We start from the raw sequence: 14,970 nt of genomic DNA, 5'->3' as shown, positions 1-14,970 counted from the left end.
CTCTTAGACGAGAAGTAGTCTCAAGCATTCAGACACATCTGACAACCTTATTTCAAATATTTCCACAACCAGGCTATTATACAAATGGATCATTGGGTACAATTTATATTTGGTTATTAGTAAACTATAGATATAATCATGCATACATGTATTATGTATACATACATATATATATATATATATATATATATATATATATATATATACATATATACACACACACATTTGTGTGTGTGTATGTATGAATTGTCCCAAAGTTCATGGCTTAGAAAAGGAAAAGACAAAGGAAGATATAGCTCACAGCTGTAACTTTCTATAAGGTATTAAAAAAATCTAGTCCCTTAAATCTAATCCTATTTGGTTTTAAAGGATATTTTAAGTTAAATAATCACAGATTCATAGAAATTTGGAAACTGGAAGGAATCTCGGATATTCCACTACTTTCAGAGATAAGGAAACTGAGGCAAACAAAAGTTCAGCATCTTGCTCAGGAGGCTACAGCTAGTAAGTATGTGAGGCCAGATTTGAACTCAGTTCTTCTTGCTCCAAGTAAAGTATTCTTTCCACTACATCATGATACTTCATCATCATGTTCTTTATGGAGTTTGAGTAGCAACTTGAAATGAACATGAGAAATTTCTTTGCCTACTTCTAACAAGAGCTCGGGCATTGTGAATCAGTCAAACCCAGCCAAACATAACTATATTAAGGCCTGCTAGATTCCAGGTGTGGGGTAGCCACAATGAATAAACTGGGTCTTGGAGCCAGGAAGACCTAAATTTAGATCTCACCTCAGATACTTACTAGCTGTGTGACCCTAGGCAAGTCACTTAACCCTGTTGCCTCAGTTTCTTTATTTTTAAAATGAGCTGAAGGAGGAAATGGCAAACCGCTCCACAGCATCTTTGCAAAGAAAACCCCAAATGGAGTCACGAAGAGTAGGACAAGACAGAACGACAACAACAACAATCAATGTACCAGATATCATACTAGGCACTGCCTAAACAGAAATAAAACATGAAGCTCTTTCTGCCCTCAAAGAACTTGATAGTACTATTGGAAAAAAGAATTGAAAATGAAATCATGCCACAGGGTATTTGCTACATGTTATGCTTCACCATTTTAAAGCAGCAGCCTTAGGAATGAGAAATCTCTGAATATACTATAGTTAAAAACCAGCTTATAGATAGCTGGGCTTGGAGTCAGGAATACCTGCCTCTAATACTTAGTAATTCTGTGATCCTAGGCAAGTCACCAACCTCTCCGGACCTTGGACAGCTCCATGTCTGAAGCCATGCTAGTTGCTTCCCGTACTAGAGTAATATTTTATTGGGCTGTTTCATTAATGCTCTTGAATAAGATGCTATGGCTAAGCCAAAAGGGCTCAACAAAACCCTTTACAAGCTTTATTGAATCCTAGTTTCAGCTAAAGAATGTGATTGTTCTAAGTAATTTGTATGGACCCTAAGGTGATGAAATATATGTAAATAAGCTTAAATATTCATCACCCACTACTTTACTTTTATTTCTATTTCATCAACTAGTCCTTGATCAAATTCATGAGAAGTGGAGAACTCCCAAGAAAGAAACAGTAAAAGGAGGAAGGGAAAGGTAACAGCAGGAGATTCCCATCTTTTCTGCTCCTCCTTAGGGTTGGCATGTGCTCACACTCTGAAAATTGGAAGTAATTGCTGTAAGTAAATGATATCAAATTCATAATTTCTAAAGAGTTTCCAGGGTGCAACAAAACAGGTTCTAAATAAGAATGGTGACTGGGAACTTGTCTGTCCCCGCACTATTGGAGAAGGCAAGGGTGGATGGAAACTGAGATATGGAAATTGGCCTCACAATGCAATAAATTTGCAAGGCACATTATGAAAATACCATGTGGTATTTCATGAATCCATCTCTTTAAGCTTAATGACATGTAATCTACAATAAATTTTAAAATCATGTGGTCAATTGTGCCAAAAGTTAATCTGGCTTCCTCTGCTACTGATAAAGAACTCAGTGCTATTATAATATATAATTTAGGAAATTTAGGGAAAATGTCATAATGTGTTTTGTTTTTAATCTAAGAAAAACGGTTTATTTCATTCTTCTATTCCTTTCTCAAATAAATTATCTTCTTACATGAACTTTAAAGAAATGTTCATACAAATATTCCACATACTATACATGTATGTATACATATCTAGAGAGAGGGGTGGGGTGAGGAGATGGAGAGTACAGCTTCAAGTGAAGCTAGAATAAAGAAAATCAATATAGTACAGTAAACACAACAAGCGTAACAACATTGGTGTGGGAGTCAAATGACCTAGGTTCACATCCTGCTTTAGATACTTTCTATGTGACCTTGGGCAAGTCATTTGTCTACCCTCAGCTTCAGGTTCCCCATTTATAAAATGGGAGTGCTGGACGCAATGGCTTCTGAGGTCCCTTTTCACTATTGGGGCTATGTTCTATTCACTAATGCTACAGAAATTGTTTTTTCAAAATGTTTTGATAGAGACCTGTGATTTTCTTGGAATAGGAACTTTCAGTTAGCAAACTCCCTCTACCAATTCAGACCTGCAACTGTACCATAATGTATATTCTTAAATATGATATTAGGGCATCAAGAGGTTAAGTGGTTTGTCCATTGTCACATACCTGAAGCAAGACTTGTACTAGATCTTCCTGATTTGGAGTTTTCTGTCCATTCCCCATGTAATGCTCCCTCTTTACAAAAAATACTAAATAATGACTTATTCTTAGAGCATCAATTAATAAAGCTTTTATCTCTTCACTGCTAATTTTGTTCACTTTCTTCTTTCAGTTATTAGAGAGTTTAATTCCACTGATACCAAAAGCAAGCTTCTATTTTGTACTTTCAAATTCAGAATCAGATGTTAAAAAATAACATCTAAGCAAATAAATGCCTTTGTCTTGGGAGACACTTGCTCATAGGATCAGTCCTTGTATATGTTGCACTTATAAAATGCAGTAACCCTGAGAGTCTAAAGCACGGATATGAAGTAGTCTGGTTCCTTCTTATTTTATAAAGCCCACACGGGTTGTTACTTACAAGGCCAGTACATACAGGTGATCCAAGGAATAAGTGAATGAATTCTATCACACTGAGATAAAATACAAACCTCTATTTTTATGCTTCAAGAAAAACAAATTTGGCAACATGACAAATGCAGCCCATCTATGTCTTTGCTAAGTGCCTTTATCAATTTTACAAGCTGATGTTTCCCATTTCTCATACATTTTGATTGTATTTCTCATTAGCTGACTAGATTCCTGGTTTTCTATATCACAGTGTTTTCTCAGGGTTCCTAGAGCGGGGCTCTTTGTTGTTTACATCCTGGGGAGGGGAAAGGGCTGCTGAGTTGAGCTGTGACCAAGCTGTTTCAATTTCTTAGGTATTGTCATGAAATAGCAATTACCCTACAGCTCCCTTTCCCCTTTCCAAATCACACCTACCAATTACAGAAACCAAATACAAGTAAACTCCCAACCCACCCATTGACACACAAAAAAAAGATTCAAAAACTAGGAAAAGCTAAGAGTCAAAGAATCATGTGTCATTAGAGCTACAAGGGACCTTCAAATAAATCTGGCTCAAGCTATTCCTTTTCCAGAAGCCATACTGGACATAAAATCAGAAGAGAAATTATGTTTCCAAAGTCAGAGAGATGGATGTGATGTTTGCTTGTTGTCAGATGAGAAAATGTTAGCAAAGCGCTTAGTACAATGCCTGGCACATAGTAGGGGCTTAAGGAATGCTTATTCCATTTCATTCCATGCAGTTCAACCCAAATGTGACAGAACTCTCCTTCATAAAATGCTAAGAATGGGGTTATACTTGCTCCATTTGAAGTGCCCCAGTGGTGATGGTGGCAGAGGAATCTTCCGTCTTTTATCTACTGTGTTTAAAATACTTTCTGTCCACTTAATAATTATATATCGACTGACCAGGGGGATGACGGGTAGTGTAGCATGGTGGAAAGAACATAAGCAAGAGCATAATCTAATTAATACTAGCTAACACTTCTATAACTTTTTAAGGTTTGCAAAGTGTTTTCTATGTGTTAACTCATTTGACTCCCACAATTCCGTGAAGTCGACGCAATTATTATTCCTATTCGACGGGACAGATGAAGGTAAAATGACTCACTCAGGGTCAAACAGCTACTACATTTCTGAGGTAGGATTCAAACTGAGTTTTTCCTGACTCCAACACTGTAACCACAGTTCCACTGGCAGAAGACCTAGTTTTAAGTCCTGGCTTTGCTAATAGCTAGCTTTGTGGCTGTAAGCAAGCCCTCATCTTTCTAGGCATCATTTCCTTATCTGTCCCAAAAATAAGCAAAATGAACTAGTTGATCTCCAAGGTTCCTTCCAGTTCTAAATTCTACAGGCATGATTTTCTCTGCTTCCAATGGTTTTGGAAATGGACCACCTTCTGGGTGACTTGCCCCCCAAAATGGTTACCCAGAGCTCCAAGGAATTCTCCCATATTGCTGCCTCAGGGCATTGCTATGTATCCACAATTTATAGAACTTTTCTTTACCTAATTTGTTCTGCTATTCCTGAGGGGGAGAAAAATCAGTTACCTTAGCAACTGCTAGGTTACATTTTATCTCTAAGCTGCAGAGATTTTATTTAAAAAAAAAAAAGGTAAATCCATACTAACATCCCATCCTTTTTATGTGATGGCTTTAGTCAGTTTGAGAAGAACCTGTAAACACACATACCCCTTTCCCCCATTCCCTCCTTAACTTAATTATAGCAGTTTACAAATATTCTTCCTTTCTTCCTCTTTCTTTCTTTCTTTCTTTCTTTCTTTCTTTCTTTCTTTCTTTCTTTCTTTCTTTCTTTCTTTCTTTCTTTCTTCTTTCCTTCCTTCCCTTCTTTCTTTTTCTTTCTTTCTACCACCTATGTATCTTTCTTTCCCTCCCTCCTTCCTCTCTCTCTTAATTCCTTTTTTTCCTGATCATCTTTATGCCTATGTATTTATGTATTCAAAGCAGAGGTTCTGAACCATTTGGATTTTTTTTGGCGCCTCTTTTGGCAGTGTAGTGAGGTCTATGGATTCCTCAGAAGGAAAAAAAGTAAATGCATAAAATACAAAACATTTCAAAGGAAATCATCAATACTGAAATGCAATTATCAAAATACTTATTTAAGAAATGAACAAATTAGTGGACCACAGGTTAAGAATCTCTGATTTAGGGGCAGCTAGGTGGCACAGTGAGTAGAGCACCATCCCTGAAGTCAGGAGGACCTGAGTTTAAATCCAGCCTCAGACAATTGACACATTTACTAGCTGTGTGACCTTGGGCAAGTCACTTAACCTCAATTGCCCTGTCTTCTCCCCTCAAAAAAAAAGAATCTCCCATTTAAAGGAAAGTCATTGCCTCTATTCCAAGCAAACTGGCCCGCCAGTTATGTCCGGTACACACCATTCCATTTCTGAATGCCATGCTTCTCTACATATGATCTCCCATGTTTGAAATGCTATTCTGTCTCACCTGCCCTTATTATTATCAATCAGTCAAAAATGTATTCATTTATTAAGTGCTTACTATGTGGCAGGCATTGTGTTAAGCATTGTGGATACAAAGAAAAAACATATCAGCCAATCCTTTAAGGAGCTTACATTCTAATAGGGAAGTCAACATACATTTAAATAAGTACACTTATTCCTTCCACATTGCCACTTTCCCCATCTCGGTTTCCATTTATCGTGGGGTTGGCATAAGAAATTAAATGCAAATTTGGGGGGAGTTTTGCAGAAACCACAGATCACACATGAAGGCGAGCAAAGGACACAGAGCATATGACCAAATACTTAACCCCAATTTTACAATAAGGTACTCTAAATACCCCATAAATGAAAAAAGCAAAAAAAAAGACTTCTTCTCTGGTATGAAGGGAGAGCCCCAAAAATTTTACACATATTTTCCAGATTGTGGGGGGGGCACCCACAATATGCAATGGATAGGTATAAATAAGTGTATATGTATGTATGCATCAATGTATGTATACACATACACAATATGTATAGGTAAATATATCCCACATATAAAGTAGATATAACTAGCTTGTAGGGGAAGGCACCAGGAGGTGAGGGTCTTAAAAAACCCTTCTGCAGAAGGTAAAATTTGACCTGAGTCTTGAAGGAAAACAGGGATTCCAAGAAACAGCAGGAAAGAGGGAGTGCATTCCAGACATGGTGGACAGATTGTGCTAAGCCACAGCTCTTCCCCAAATGTGTCCTGATTTGGGACATCCTAGATCTATGATTTCACTGGGCTGCCAAGTGTATTGGCAATCAAAATGAGCTCTTAGCACTTAATTCAACCAGGTGCCCTTGAAGAGTTTGGCCTTTATTTCCTTGATTAAATTAGGAGTCCTTGATGACCTCCTTGCCTCAAGGGAAAGCCTAGTTTACATGGGTTTGAGTGACATATTTGTGATATCAGAGGCTTTTAGATCACATGGGTTTAAGTCGCATTTTTGTGATGATTTCAGGTCATGTGGGTGAGTCGAATGTGTAACTCACCCTTGACCCTGAAAAAGACATAAAACCAGAGGTTGGCTTTCTTTTTTTTGGAGCTCTGACCTACAGTAGTAGTGACTCGTGACTCTGAGCCAGCCGTTATCAAGCTCCCAACTGAACTCAGATGTTGGTAACTATGAATTGTATTTGGTCTGTTTATAAATGTATGTTTGTAATTTGTTTGTATTTGCTCTGAAGTTCAGGGTGCCGGCTTTTTCCCCTGAACTAAGTGAATGATATTTGTATGCTGGATTAAATTGAGATTGTTAACCCCTTAACGCTGCTTTCCTTAGCAAAGCAGATCAAAAGAACCTGGGCTTGCAGTGTTCTGTGAGCTGGTTGTTGTTGCTTTTACACCCCTATAGTAGCTGCTAGCCAGACTGTTGAAACACCAAAGAGGAAACTCCCTCTAACAATGCAAATCAACAAGTGATCTTCAATCCATATCCTGGGGCTGTGATTGGTTAAAGGCCTTGCCCTAAGTTATAAAGCATGTACAAGGCAGGGTGTGAACTTCAACCTAGGTCTTCCTGAATGCAAGGCCTAGCTCTCTGTCCTTAATATCTCTTGATGTTCTTTTGCCTTTGTGTCTCTGTTTTACTGTTGAATCCTATCAGCAGAATGGAAGCTCTTTTAGGGCAGGAACTGTTTCATTGTTATGGCATCCCTAGAGTCCAGCACATGAGCAGTATGCATAGTAGGTGCTTAATCAATTTTTCTTGAATTGAATTTAATGGAGAAATCTGAGGTGGGAATGGATGGAAAATGGGAGTAACGCTAATCAATGTATCTCATTACTGTTGACCTTCATGATTCACGTGAGAAGAGATACTGGCAGAAGATTCAAGAACTGCTATAACACCAAGGACAAACCTTTTATCAATGACCAGGGGGTACAAGTCAATTTCCTGCCCTAATTGACCAGATCCTGACAAGCCTGTCTTCAGGGGAACTGGCTCTCCGGCAAGGCTAAGATAAAAACACAGCTCAACAATTTAATTGGAAAAACACTGCAGGAATTGGGATTCACGCAGCCTTCATATTTTAGGCTTTTATTTTTTAAGCTCTTGACCAAACTTCATAGCACATGACTAAAAGGTTTGGGGTATAACTGGTTTGCAAAAAGACTTAAGAATATTGAATGAGGGAGAAGATGAGTTGGGTGATGTACATATGGGGTATACAGATAACAGGAGAGATAGAAGGTAGCTTTAAAAGATAGAAGGTGGCTTTTTTTAATAACATTCTCATACATTTCCTTCTCTAAATACTGGATTTTTCTCTGACAGCTAGAATTATCCTTCTCAACCACGATTTTCCTGGCATCATTTCTTCAAGACCCCAGAGCTACAATTAGGGTAAGTATGACTTGGGATTTGCCCCAGGGTACAGAAATGCATAGGGGGCTGATGGCATTTGTACTGTTTCACCAGGTGGAAATAAGTATGCCTACCAGTGAGTTAGCAAGAATAATTAGTCTACATTCCAGGGGAGTCTCTTGCCACCCTGTTCTCTGCTTCTATAGCAGCATTCTCCTTAGTGTATCCAGGATACCTCCTCCCTAGAACCTTGTAGCTTCCACCTTGGAACTGACTTTGTAATTTCTCCAGATATATTTTTATGGGGCTTTCACTCAAATGTGTGCCTAGCCATTTAAAATGTAAGGACCTACATATTCTTTTTCCCTTGATGTAGATAACAGCATTTTCCAGGTGATGCATTGGATCCTTACAATTTCTCAGGACAGGTATTTATCACCCCTATCTTGAAGATGCAGAAACTTAGACACTCAGATGAGTTAAACCAGGAACCTGAAATCTCACGGCCAGGATGGGACTGAGCCAGAACTAGAACCCAGGTGTTTTACTTGTCAGTCAATCAATAGTTAAGTACCCGATATTTATTAAACAACTATTATATGCCAGACACTGATAAGTGCTGAGGGTACAAAGAAAAGAGGAAAGAAAGAAAATAGGGTTTTTCCCCCCTTTCAGCCTGGTAGTTTAGTTTGTTTTTACTGCATTACACCTCTAAATCTTGAGTCCACAAACTACCCTTTAAAGCGAGGGTACTATACATTTGTGTGTGTGTGTGTGTGTGTGTGTGTGTGTGTGTGTTATAGACACTCTTTTTGCAGTTTGGTAAAGCCTATGGACCTCTTTTCAGAATAATGGTTGCAAATAAACAAAATAAAATATATAGGGCATAAACCAAAGGTTAGTGGAAAAAAAGATAATTTTCTCCCAAGTTCATAGATCCCCTGATTTTTTATGTCTATCTACTTATCTATCTATCTGTGTATTCGTGTACGTATATATGTATATGTACGTATATATATAAATCCATGGATCCTAAAGGCATCCATGAACCCCAGGTTAAGAATCTATGCTTTAAAAGTTGACATCAATTTTCTCTCCAAGAATCCATCATAGGAAGTTTATTCCATACTCCTCTCTGATCTGACCAAACCAATCTACTTTAGTATTTCTAACCAAGCCGCTTAGTTCCTCTCCCTGCCCACCCCACCCCTGCCCTGAAATGACTGTCTGCTGTTTCTAAACTTAGTGCATGGTTCCACACATGCACATCTCCAAGCATGTGGGGTGAGCCCCTTGTTGAGGCTGGTCTCACAGAAAGAGAGAATGTCATTGAGGGGAAAACCTTCAAGAATGAGGTCATAGATTCATTAAAGAATTCAAAGATAAGAACAATCATTATTAATACAACGATAACATTAACAAGCATTAGAGTCAGTAGGTCAACAAGGATTGATTAAGTGTTGAGTATATGGCAGGCATTGTACAAAGAGCAGGAGACACAGAGAATGGGCAACACTGAGAAATCTGTTCTGGCAGCCTTCCTTGAATTCCTCCACTGTTTCATGGAACTCTTGGCCATTTTCAAGGCTTTGCTCATGAAGCTTCTCTCAGTTCCCTGACTTTAGTGCCTCCCCTCCCTCCCATCCCTTTACTATACATATAAATCTTAATCGTTTAAAACGACATTGACTTTTGAGGTATATTGTGTGTATGAACAATACACACAAACGTGTTCATATCTACCTGGTGTTGCGATCTTTAAGTCATTAAAGTATGTATGTATGTACACACATGTGTATATGTGGGTGCATATCCTGAGTTGGATTGAATGTCAATCTATGGTAGCGGGAGTCTAGGTCAGCTGCGAGTTAGACTAAAGAGCCTCTGAGATCCAGTGATCTGTGACCAACTCAGATGGGGGCCATACTGATGTCCCATTCAGTCAATGCTCCATTCACATGATCAGATATGAAAGAGACTAACTTTTCCCCTCTAAATTTGACTGAATATAATATCAGAGTATCGCTGAACTACGTCAAATCACATTCATTTTAGAGTTCAGGAAACTGAGGCCCAGAGAGCTCCAGTGATTAGTCCAAGGTCACCCGAGGAAGAATGGACAGAGCCAGGATTCAGACACTTACTGCAAAGCCAGGGTCCTTTCTACTATACCATACAGCCTCCTGGGAGGATCGGTGATTAATTCAGCAGAGAGGTCTGTTACGGGAATTCCTCCTAGGAAGAATGGTCACAACTCTTCTATGACTAGTAAGTAAATCTTTGGGAATCATCTGAGGTACCTAGAGGTGAACATAGCTTCAGAGGAAGGATGTGAACCCAGGTCTTCCAAAACCCAGCTTTCTATACGCTATACGAAGCTAATCATATAGTAGAAAATAATTAAACAATTGACAAAACCTGGTTGTTTTTCTGCTGATTTTTGCCTATTGATATTTCCTATTCCCTTCTCCTTCTCTCAGATTTATTTAAATTTTCAATGTGCCTGAGACTTTACACTCAACTCCTCCAGATGAGAGAAGTCTAATGTCTACATCCCCTTGTCTATTTCTGAAGCCACTGTTAGCATTGATCGATGGCTTATGAAACCTTTTTATACAATCCTGACATATTAAAGACACCAAACTAGCCTGAACTTTCTGCATGGCATGACTGATTTCCTCTATCCCACTTTCTGGTTGTGACCTCTCCTGTCCTTGAGCTCGAGGCTTGTGATTTGATCGGGGACCGGAGTTTAGGGAAAGAAGTGGGACTCACTGAAATTGAGCATCAAAGTGCCATCATCAGTTGGTACTTCATGATGGGGAAGCAATTAGATGTCTGAAAGCTCTTGGCATCACCAAATGAAACTAGACGCATGAAGCATTCCACCTTCTTAGTTTTATTGAAAAATAGAAAATTAAGCTGCCTACATATGCAAATTATGGAGGAGAACCAAGCTTATTATTCTAATCATTTAAGTCAAAATGGCCACTTTTTCACCTGAAATATCCAGATAATTGAGGCAAATTAGACCTTTTTGTGCTTGAATGATAATAACACCTTACATCTGCACAGGGATTTATACTTTTTAAAGTTTTTTTTAATCATATCTTCTCATGGGCAAGAGTAAGTTACCTAGGTAGTACAGCAATTATTGTGCTGATCCCATTGTCAGGATGACTTGAGTTCAAATCCCACTTCAGACACTTAACCTTGGGCAAATCACTTAACTTGGTTGCCTCAGTTCTGTCACCTGTAAGATGGGATAATGACATCACCCGCCTCTCGGTGCTGTTGTGACAATCAAACGAGATGATATTTTTAAAGAGCCTGGCTCCTAGTAAGTAAGTAAGTAAGTAAGTAAGTAAGTAAGTAAGTTCTTGGTGTTTTGCTTAGCTCCAGAAATCAGAGATGAAAGAGCTGGACGTCAACAAAAGGAATCCTTAGACTTGTTGTAAAGAAGTACTTTCTAACAATTGAAGCCTCCCCACAGTGGCATGTGCTGTCTGGAGAGGCAGCATGTAGATCTGTCAATCAATCAATCAACAAGAATTTATTAAGCACCTACATGCTTAATGATACTACTTAATAGTACTACAACACGGGCTCTGCATTGTAGAAGGGATTCTTGTTCAGAAAAAGGCTCGACTAGACAATCGCCAGGGTCCCTTCCTGCTTCAGTTCTGTGATTCTGATCTCCGTGAGGTCAAGTAGCTATTATTATGGCCTCAAGGTGCTTTCTAACTCTAAATCCATGACCTAGCGTTTGTGACTGGCCCAGCTCCCACGCGCAGCAGATGTAGAGGCTGAAATCTGACAGAAGCAGAGCTGACTTTGACGATGATGAAGATGACTGCAATGATGATGATGATGGTGACGATGAAGATGACTGCAATGATGATGATGATGGTGACGATGAAGATGACTGCAATGATGATGATGATGGTGACGATGACGATGACTGCAATGATGATGATGATGGTGACGAAGATGACTGCCATGATGTTGATGATGGTGACGATGATGATGACTGAAATGATGATGATGATGGTGACGAAGATGACTGCAATGATGATGATGATGGTGACGATGAAGATGACTGCAATGATGATGATGATGGTGACGATGAAGATGACTGCAATGATGATGATGATGGTGAAGATGAAGATGACTGCAATGATGATGATGATGGTGAAGATGAAGATGACTGCAATGATGATGATGATGGTGACGATGAAGGTGATGACGATGATGATTAATGATGATGATGGCATCTATATAGTGCTTTAAGGTTTGCAAAGCACCGCTAATTATCTCAATTGATCCTTATGACAACTCTATGGGAGAAGCGCCATTATTGCTCCCACTTTACAGATGAGGAAGTTGAGGTCGAGAGACAATAAGTGACCAGCCCAGAGTCACATAGCTAGTAAGTGACTGAGGTGAGATTCCAACTCGGGTCTTTCTGATTCTAAGTACAGCAGTCTAGGGGCAGCTAGGTGGCACAAGGAGTCAGGAGGACCTGAGTTCAAATCCGGCCTCAGACACCTGACACACTTGCTAGCCGTGTGACCTTGGGCAAGTCACTTAACCCCAATTGCCTTGCCTTCCCCAAAAAAAACCCAACCCCCCCAAAATAAGTGCAGCAGTCTATTCACTGTACTACCTAGCTACCTCACCAGAAAGTAAGCTCCTTTAGGACAGGTACTGTACAACTTTTGTCTTTATATCCCCAGGATCTCCAGCGTAGTTTAGTGTTTTGCATTGAGTAGATGATTAATAAATGCATGTTGCTTGAATGACCACACATGGAATTTGGAACAGAACCTTGCCTAGTCCCTACCACCTATGTGTTGATTCCCCAAACAGTTTGAGCAAACACAGATGCAGGAGGTCAAATCTGTGTTTCAATCTATACAGGACAGAAATATCTAGTCTCCTCTCATCACACTTTGCCTTGGGAGGTTGGCAACAGGAATTCCTTAGAGAATAGGCATTGCCTTCACCACAGTCCTTCTAAATTGCTCTCTATGGATTCCTTGCTCAGGGCCTCTTTTTTTTTTTTGGAGGGGGAAAGGCAAGGCAATTGGGGTTAAGTGACTTGTCCAAGATCACACAGCTAGTAAGTGTCAAGTGTCTGCAGATGGATTTGAACTTAGGTCCTTCTGACTCCACGGCTGGTGCTCTATTACTGTGCCACCTAGCTGCCCCTACTCAGGGCACTCTTGCCAGGTGAATTTAGTTTCCCATGTGGTCCTTTGGAAGCAATTGTAGCTTCTGGATGAAAAGGATGGCCAAGTGCTCTGCGCCCCAGTGTCATAGAGAGTCTGTGGGCACCATCACTGGTGTACTAAACTGAAAGCCGTTGTAAAATCTCAAGCTGGATCCTCCCTCTCATTCCTCCTCAACTCCTCCCTACCTCTTAGTATGCTTCTGGCCACTATGGATGAATGTCCTTGATCAGTGGGGCTTGAATTCTAGTTCCAGTTCTGGCCCCAGACACCTGAGTAACCTGGGGCCAGTCACATCCCTTCTCTGGCTTTTACTTCCCTCCTCTGAAAAATTAGACAGCTGGATTGTTGTTGACTCATTTTGTAAGTCACGTCCAACTGTTCATGACCCATCTGGGGTTTTCTTGGCAAAGACACTGGAGTAGTTTGCCATTTTACAGATAAGGAAATGAGGAAGACAGGGTTAAGTGACTTGTCCAGAGTCACACAGCTAGTAAATGTCTGAAGCGACATTTGAACTCAGGCCCAGACTCCAGGCCCAGCACTCTACACATTGCACCACCTGGCTGTCCTAAATACTTGGATTACATAATCTTTAAATTCAGTTCCATTTGTGAAATCCCAGTTTTAAAGACTGGCTAAAAATGAGATAGAGTGCATTATCAAGTTTATATTTATAGAGTATTATCTATACACATACCACACATAGTTTATATATAGTACATGCATATAATGTGTATATATACATTTCTATATCTATCCACATATACATATAGATAGGGATATATTCATATATAATATAAACATATACCTACATACAGATAGCTAGATATGTATATCAGAGCTAGCTAGCTAGATAAGACAGACAGATAAGCACACACACTCATATATAATTGTTTTGGGATTCTCCAGTAATAGAGATAATCCAGAGACTATCCCTTCCATTAACATAAACAATCAAGTTGATTCTTGTACGAGGCAGATTAATGCCATTTAATTTTTAAATGTATTTCAACAAATTGATGCCTTTCTACGAGAAGATTATCACATGATTCTGAATGAAGCAAAAGAGAAAGATGAGTATATAGTAAAGTACCAAAAGGACAATGGTTTATATCCTCTTTCAAAACCACTAGGCCAGCTCCTCAAATTACCTCTCCATGGAAACTCTAGTCAATCTCACATTTCTCACACTTCCTGTCTCCCAATTTCATTTAGAACAACCATAGCTCCCTAGATGCTTCTCTTCCTCCAACAGTAGATAGACAGATAGATAGATAGATAGATAGATAGATAGATAGATAGATAGATGAGATATCTGTCTGTAAAAGACTTCCTCAGCAATTACTGGAGATGGAATATAGATATAGATAAAAATATAGATCTATCTTATCTATCTATGTATCTGCTCATTGGTTATTAGATAAGACTCATATTAGAAGAACTGTCCTCTATGTATGTATTGACCATTAAAAACTTCATGCTTCTTTACACCCTGCTATCTTTTCAGCCACTATGGCTCTGTCACTACAGAGGTTGAAAGGACACATTTCCTGTGTTGGCATGGCCAAAGAATTTATCACTAACTGATCAGCCCACTGGTTGTGAGCCTTTTTCTACCTAGTTGAACGTATCCTTCAAAATCAGAAAGAGTTATAAAGAGCAAAACAAATTTTATGCATTTGAAAATTGAGCCAAGATTTCTAATTAAGGCTATTGGGAGAGGTTGATTATTCTTTCTTCTATGTAGTTAGTGCCTACTGCCTTCCTATGACTAAGGTCATTTTAAACTTGATTAATAGAAGTATCCCATGACTAAAGGAAAACTCTGATACAAGTGATAAATGAATGAATGAGTCACCCAAAA

The 14,970-nt window shown here is 39.2% G+C and overlaps 1 protein-coding gene and 1 pseudogene across 1 annotated transcript in view; one reads left to right on the top strand and one right to left on the bottom strand.

The window, feature by feature from the left end:
• Positions 1-14,970, bottom strand: part of NAALADL2 (N-acetylated alpha-linked acidic dipeptidase like 2) — a 1,044,682-nt gene that overhangs the window by 933,350 nt on the left and 96,362 nt on the right. The window lies entirely within an intron of this gene.
• The window catches only part of LOC118845953, a 210,999-nt pseudogene that overhangs the window by 143,368 nt on the left and 52,661 nt on the right, over positions 1-14,970 (top strand).

This window comes from Trichosurus vulpecula, chromosome 4, assembly GCF_011100635.1.
Source record: "Trichosurus vulpecula isolate mTriVul1 chromosome 4, mTriVul1.pri, whole genome shotgun sequence".
Lineage (NCBI taxonomy): Eukaryota > Metazoa > Chordata > Mammalia > Diprotodontia > Phalangeridae > Trichosurus > Trichosurus vulpecula.
This window is presented reverse-complemented; position numbering and strand designations above follow the sequence as displayed.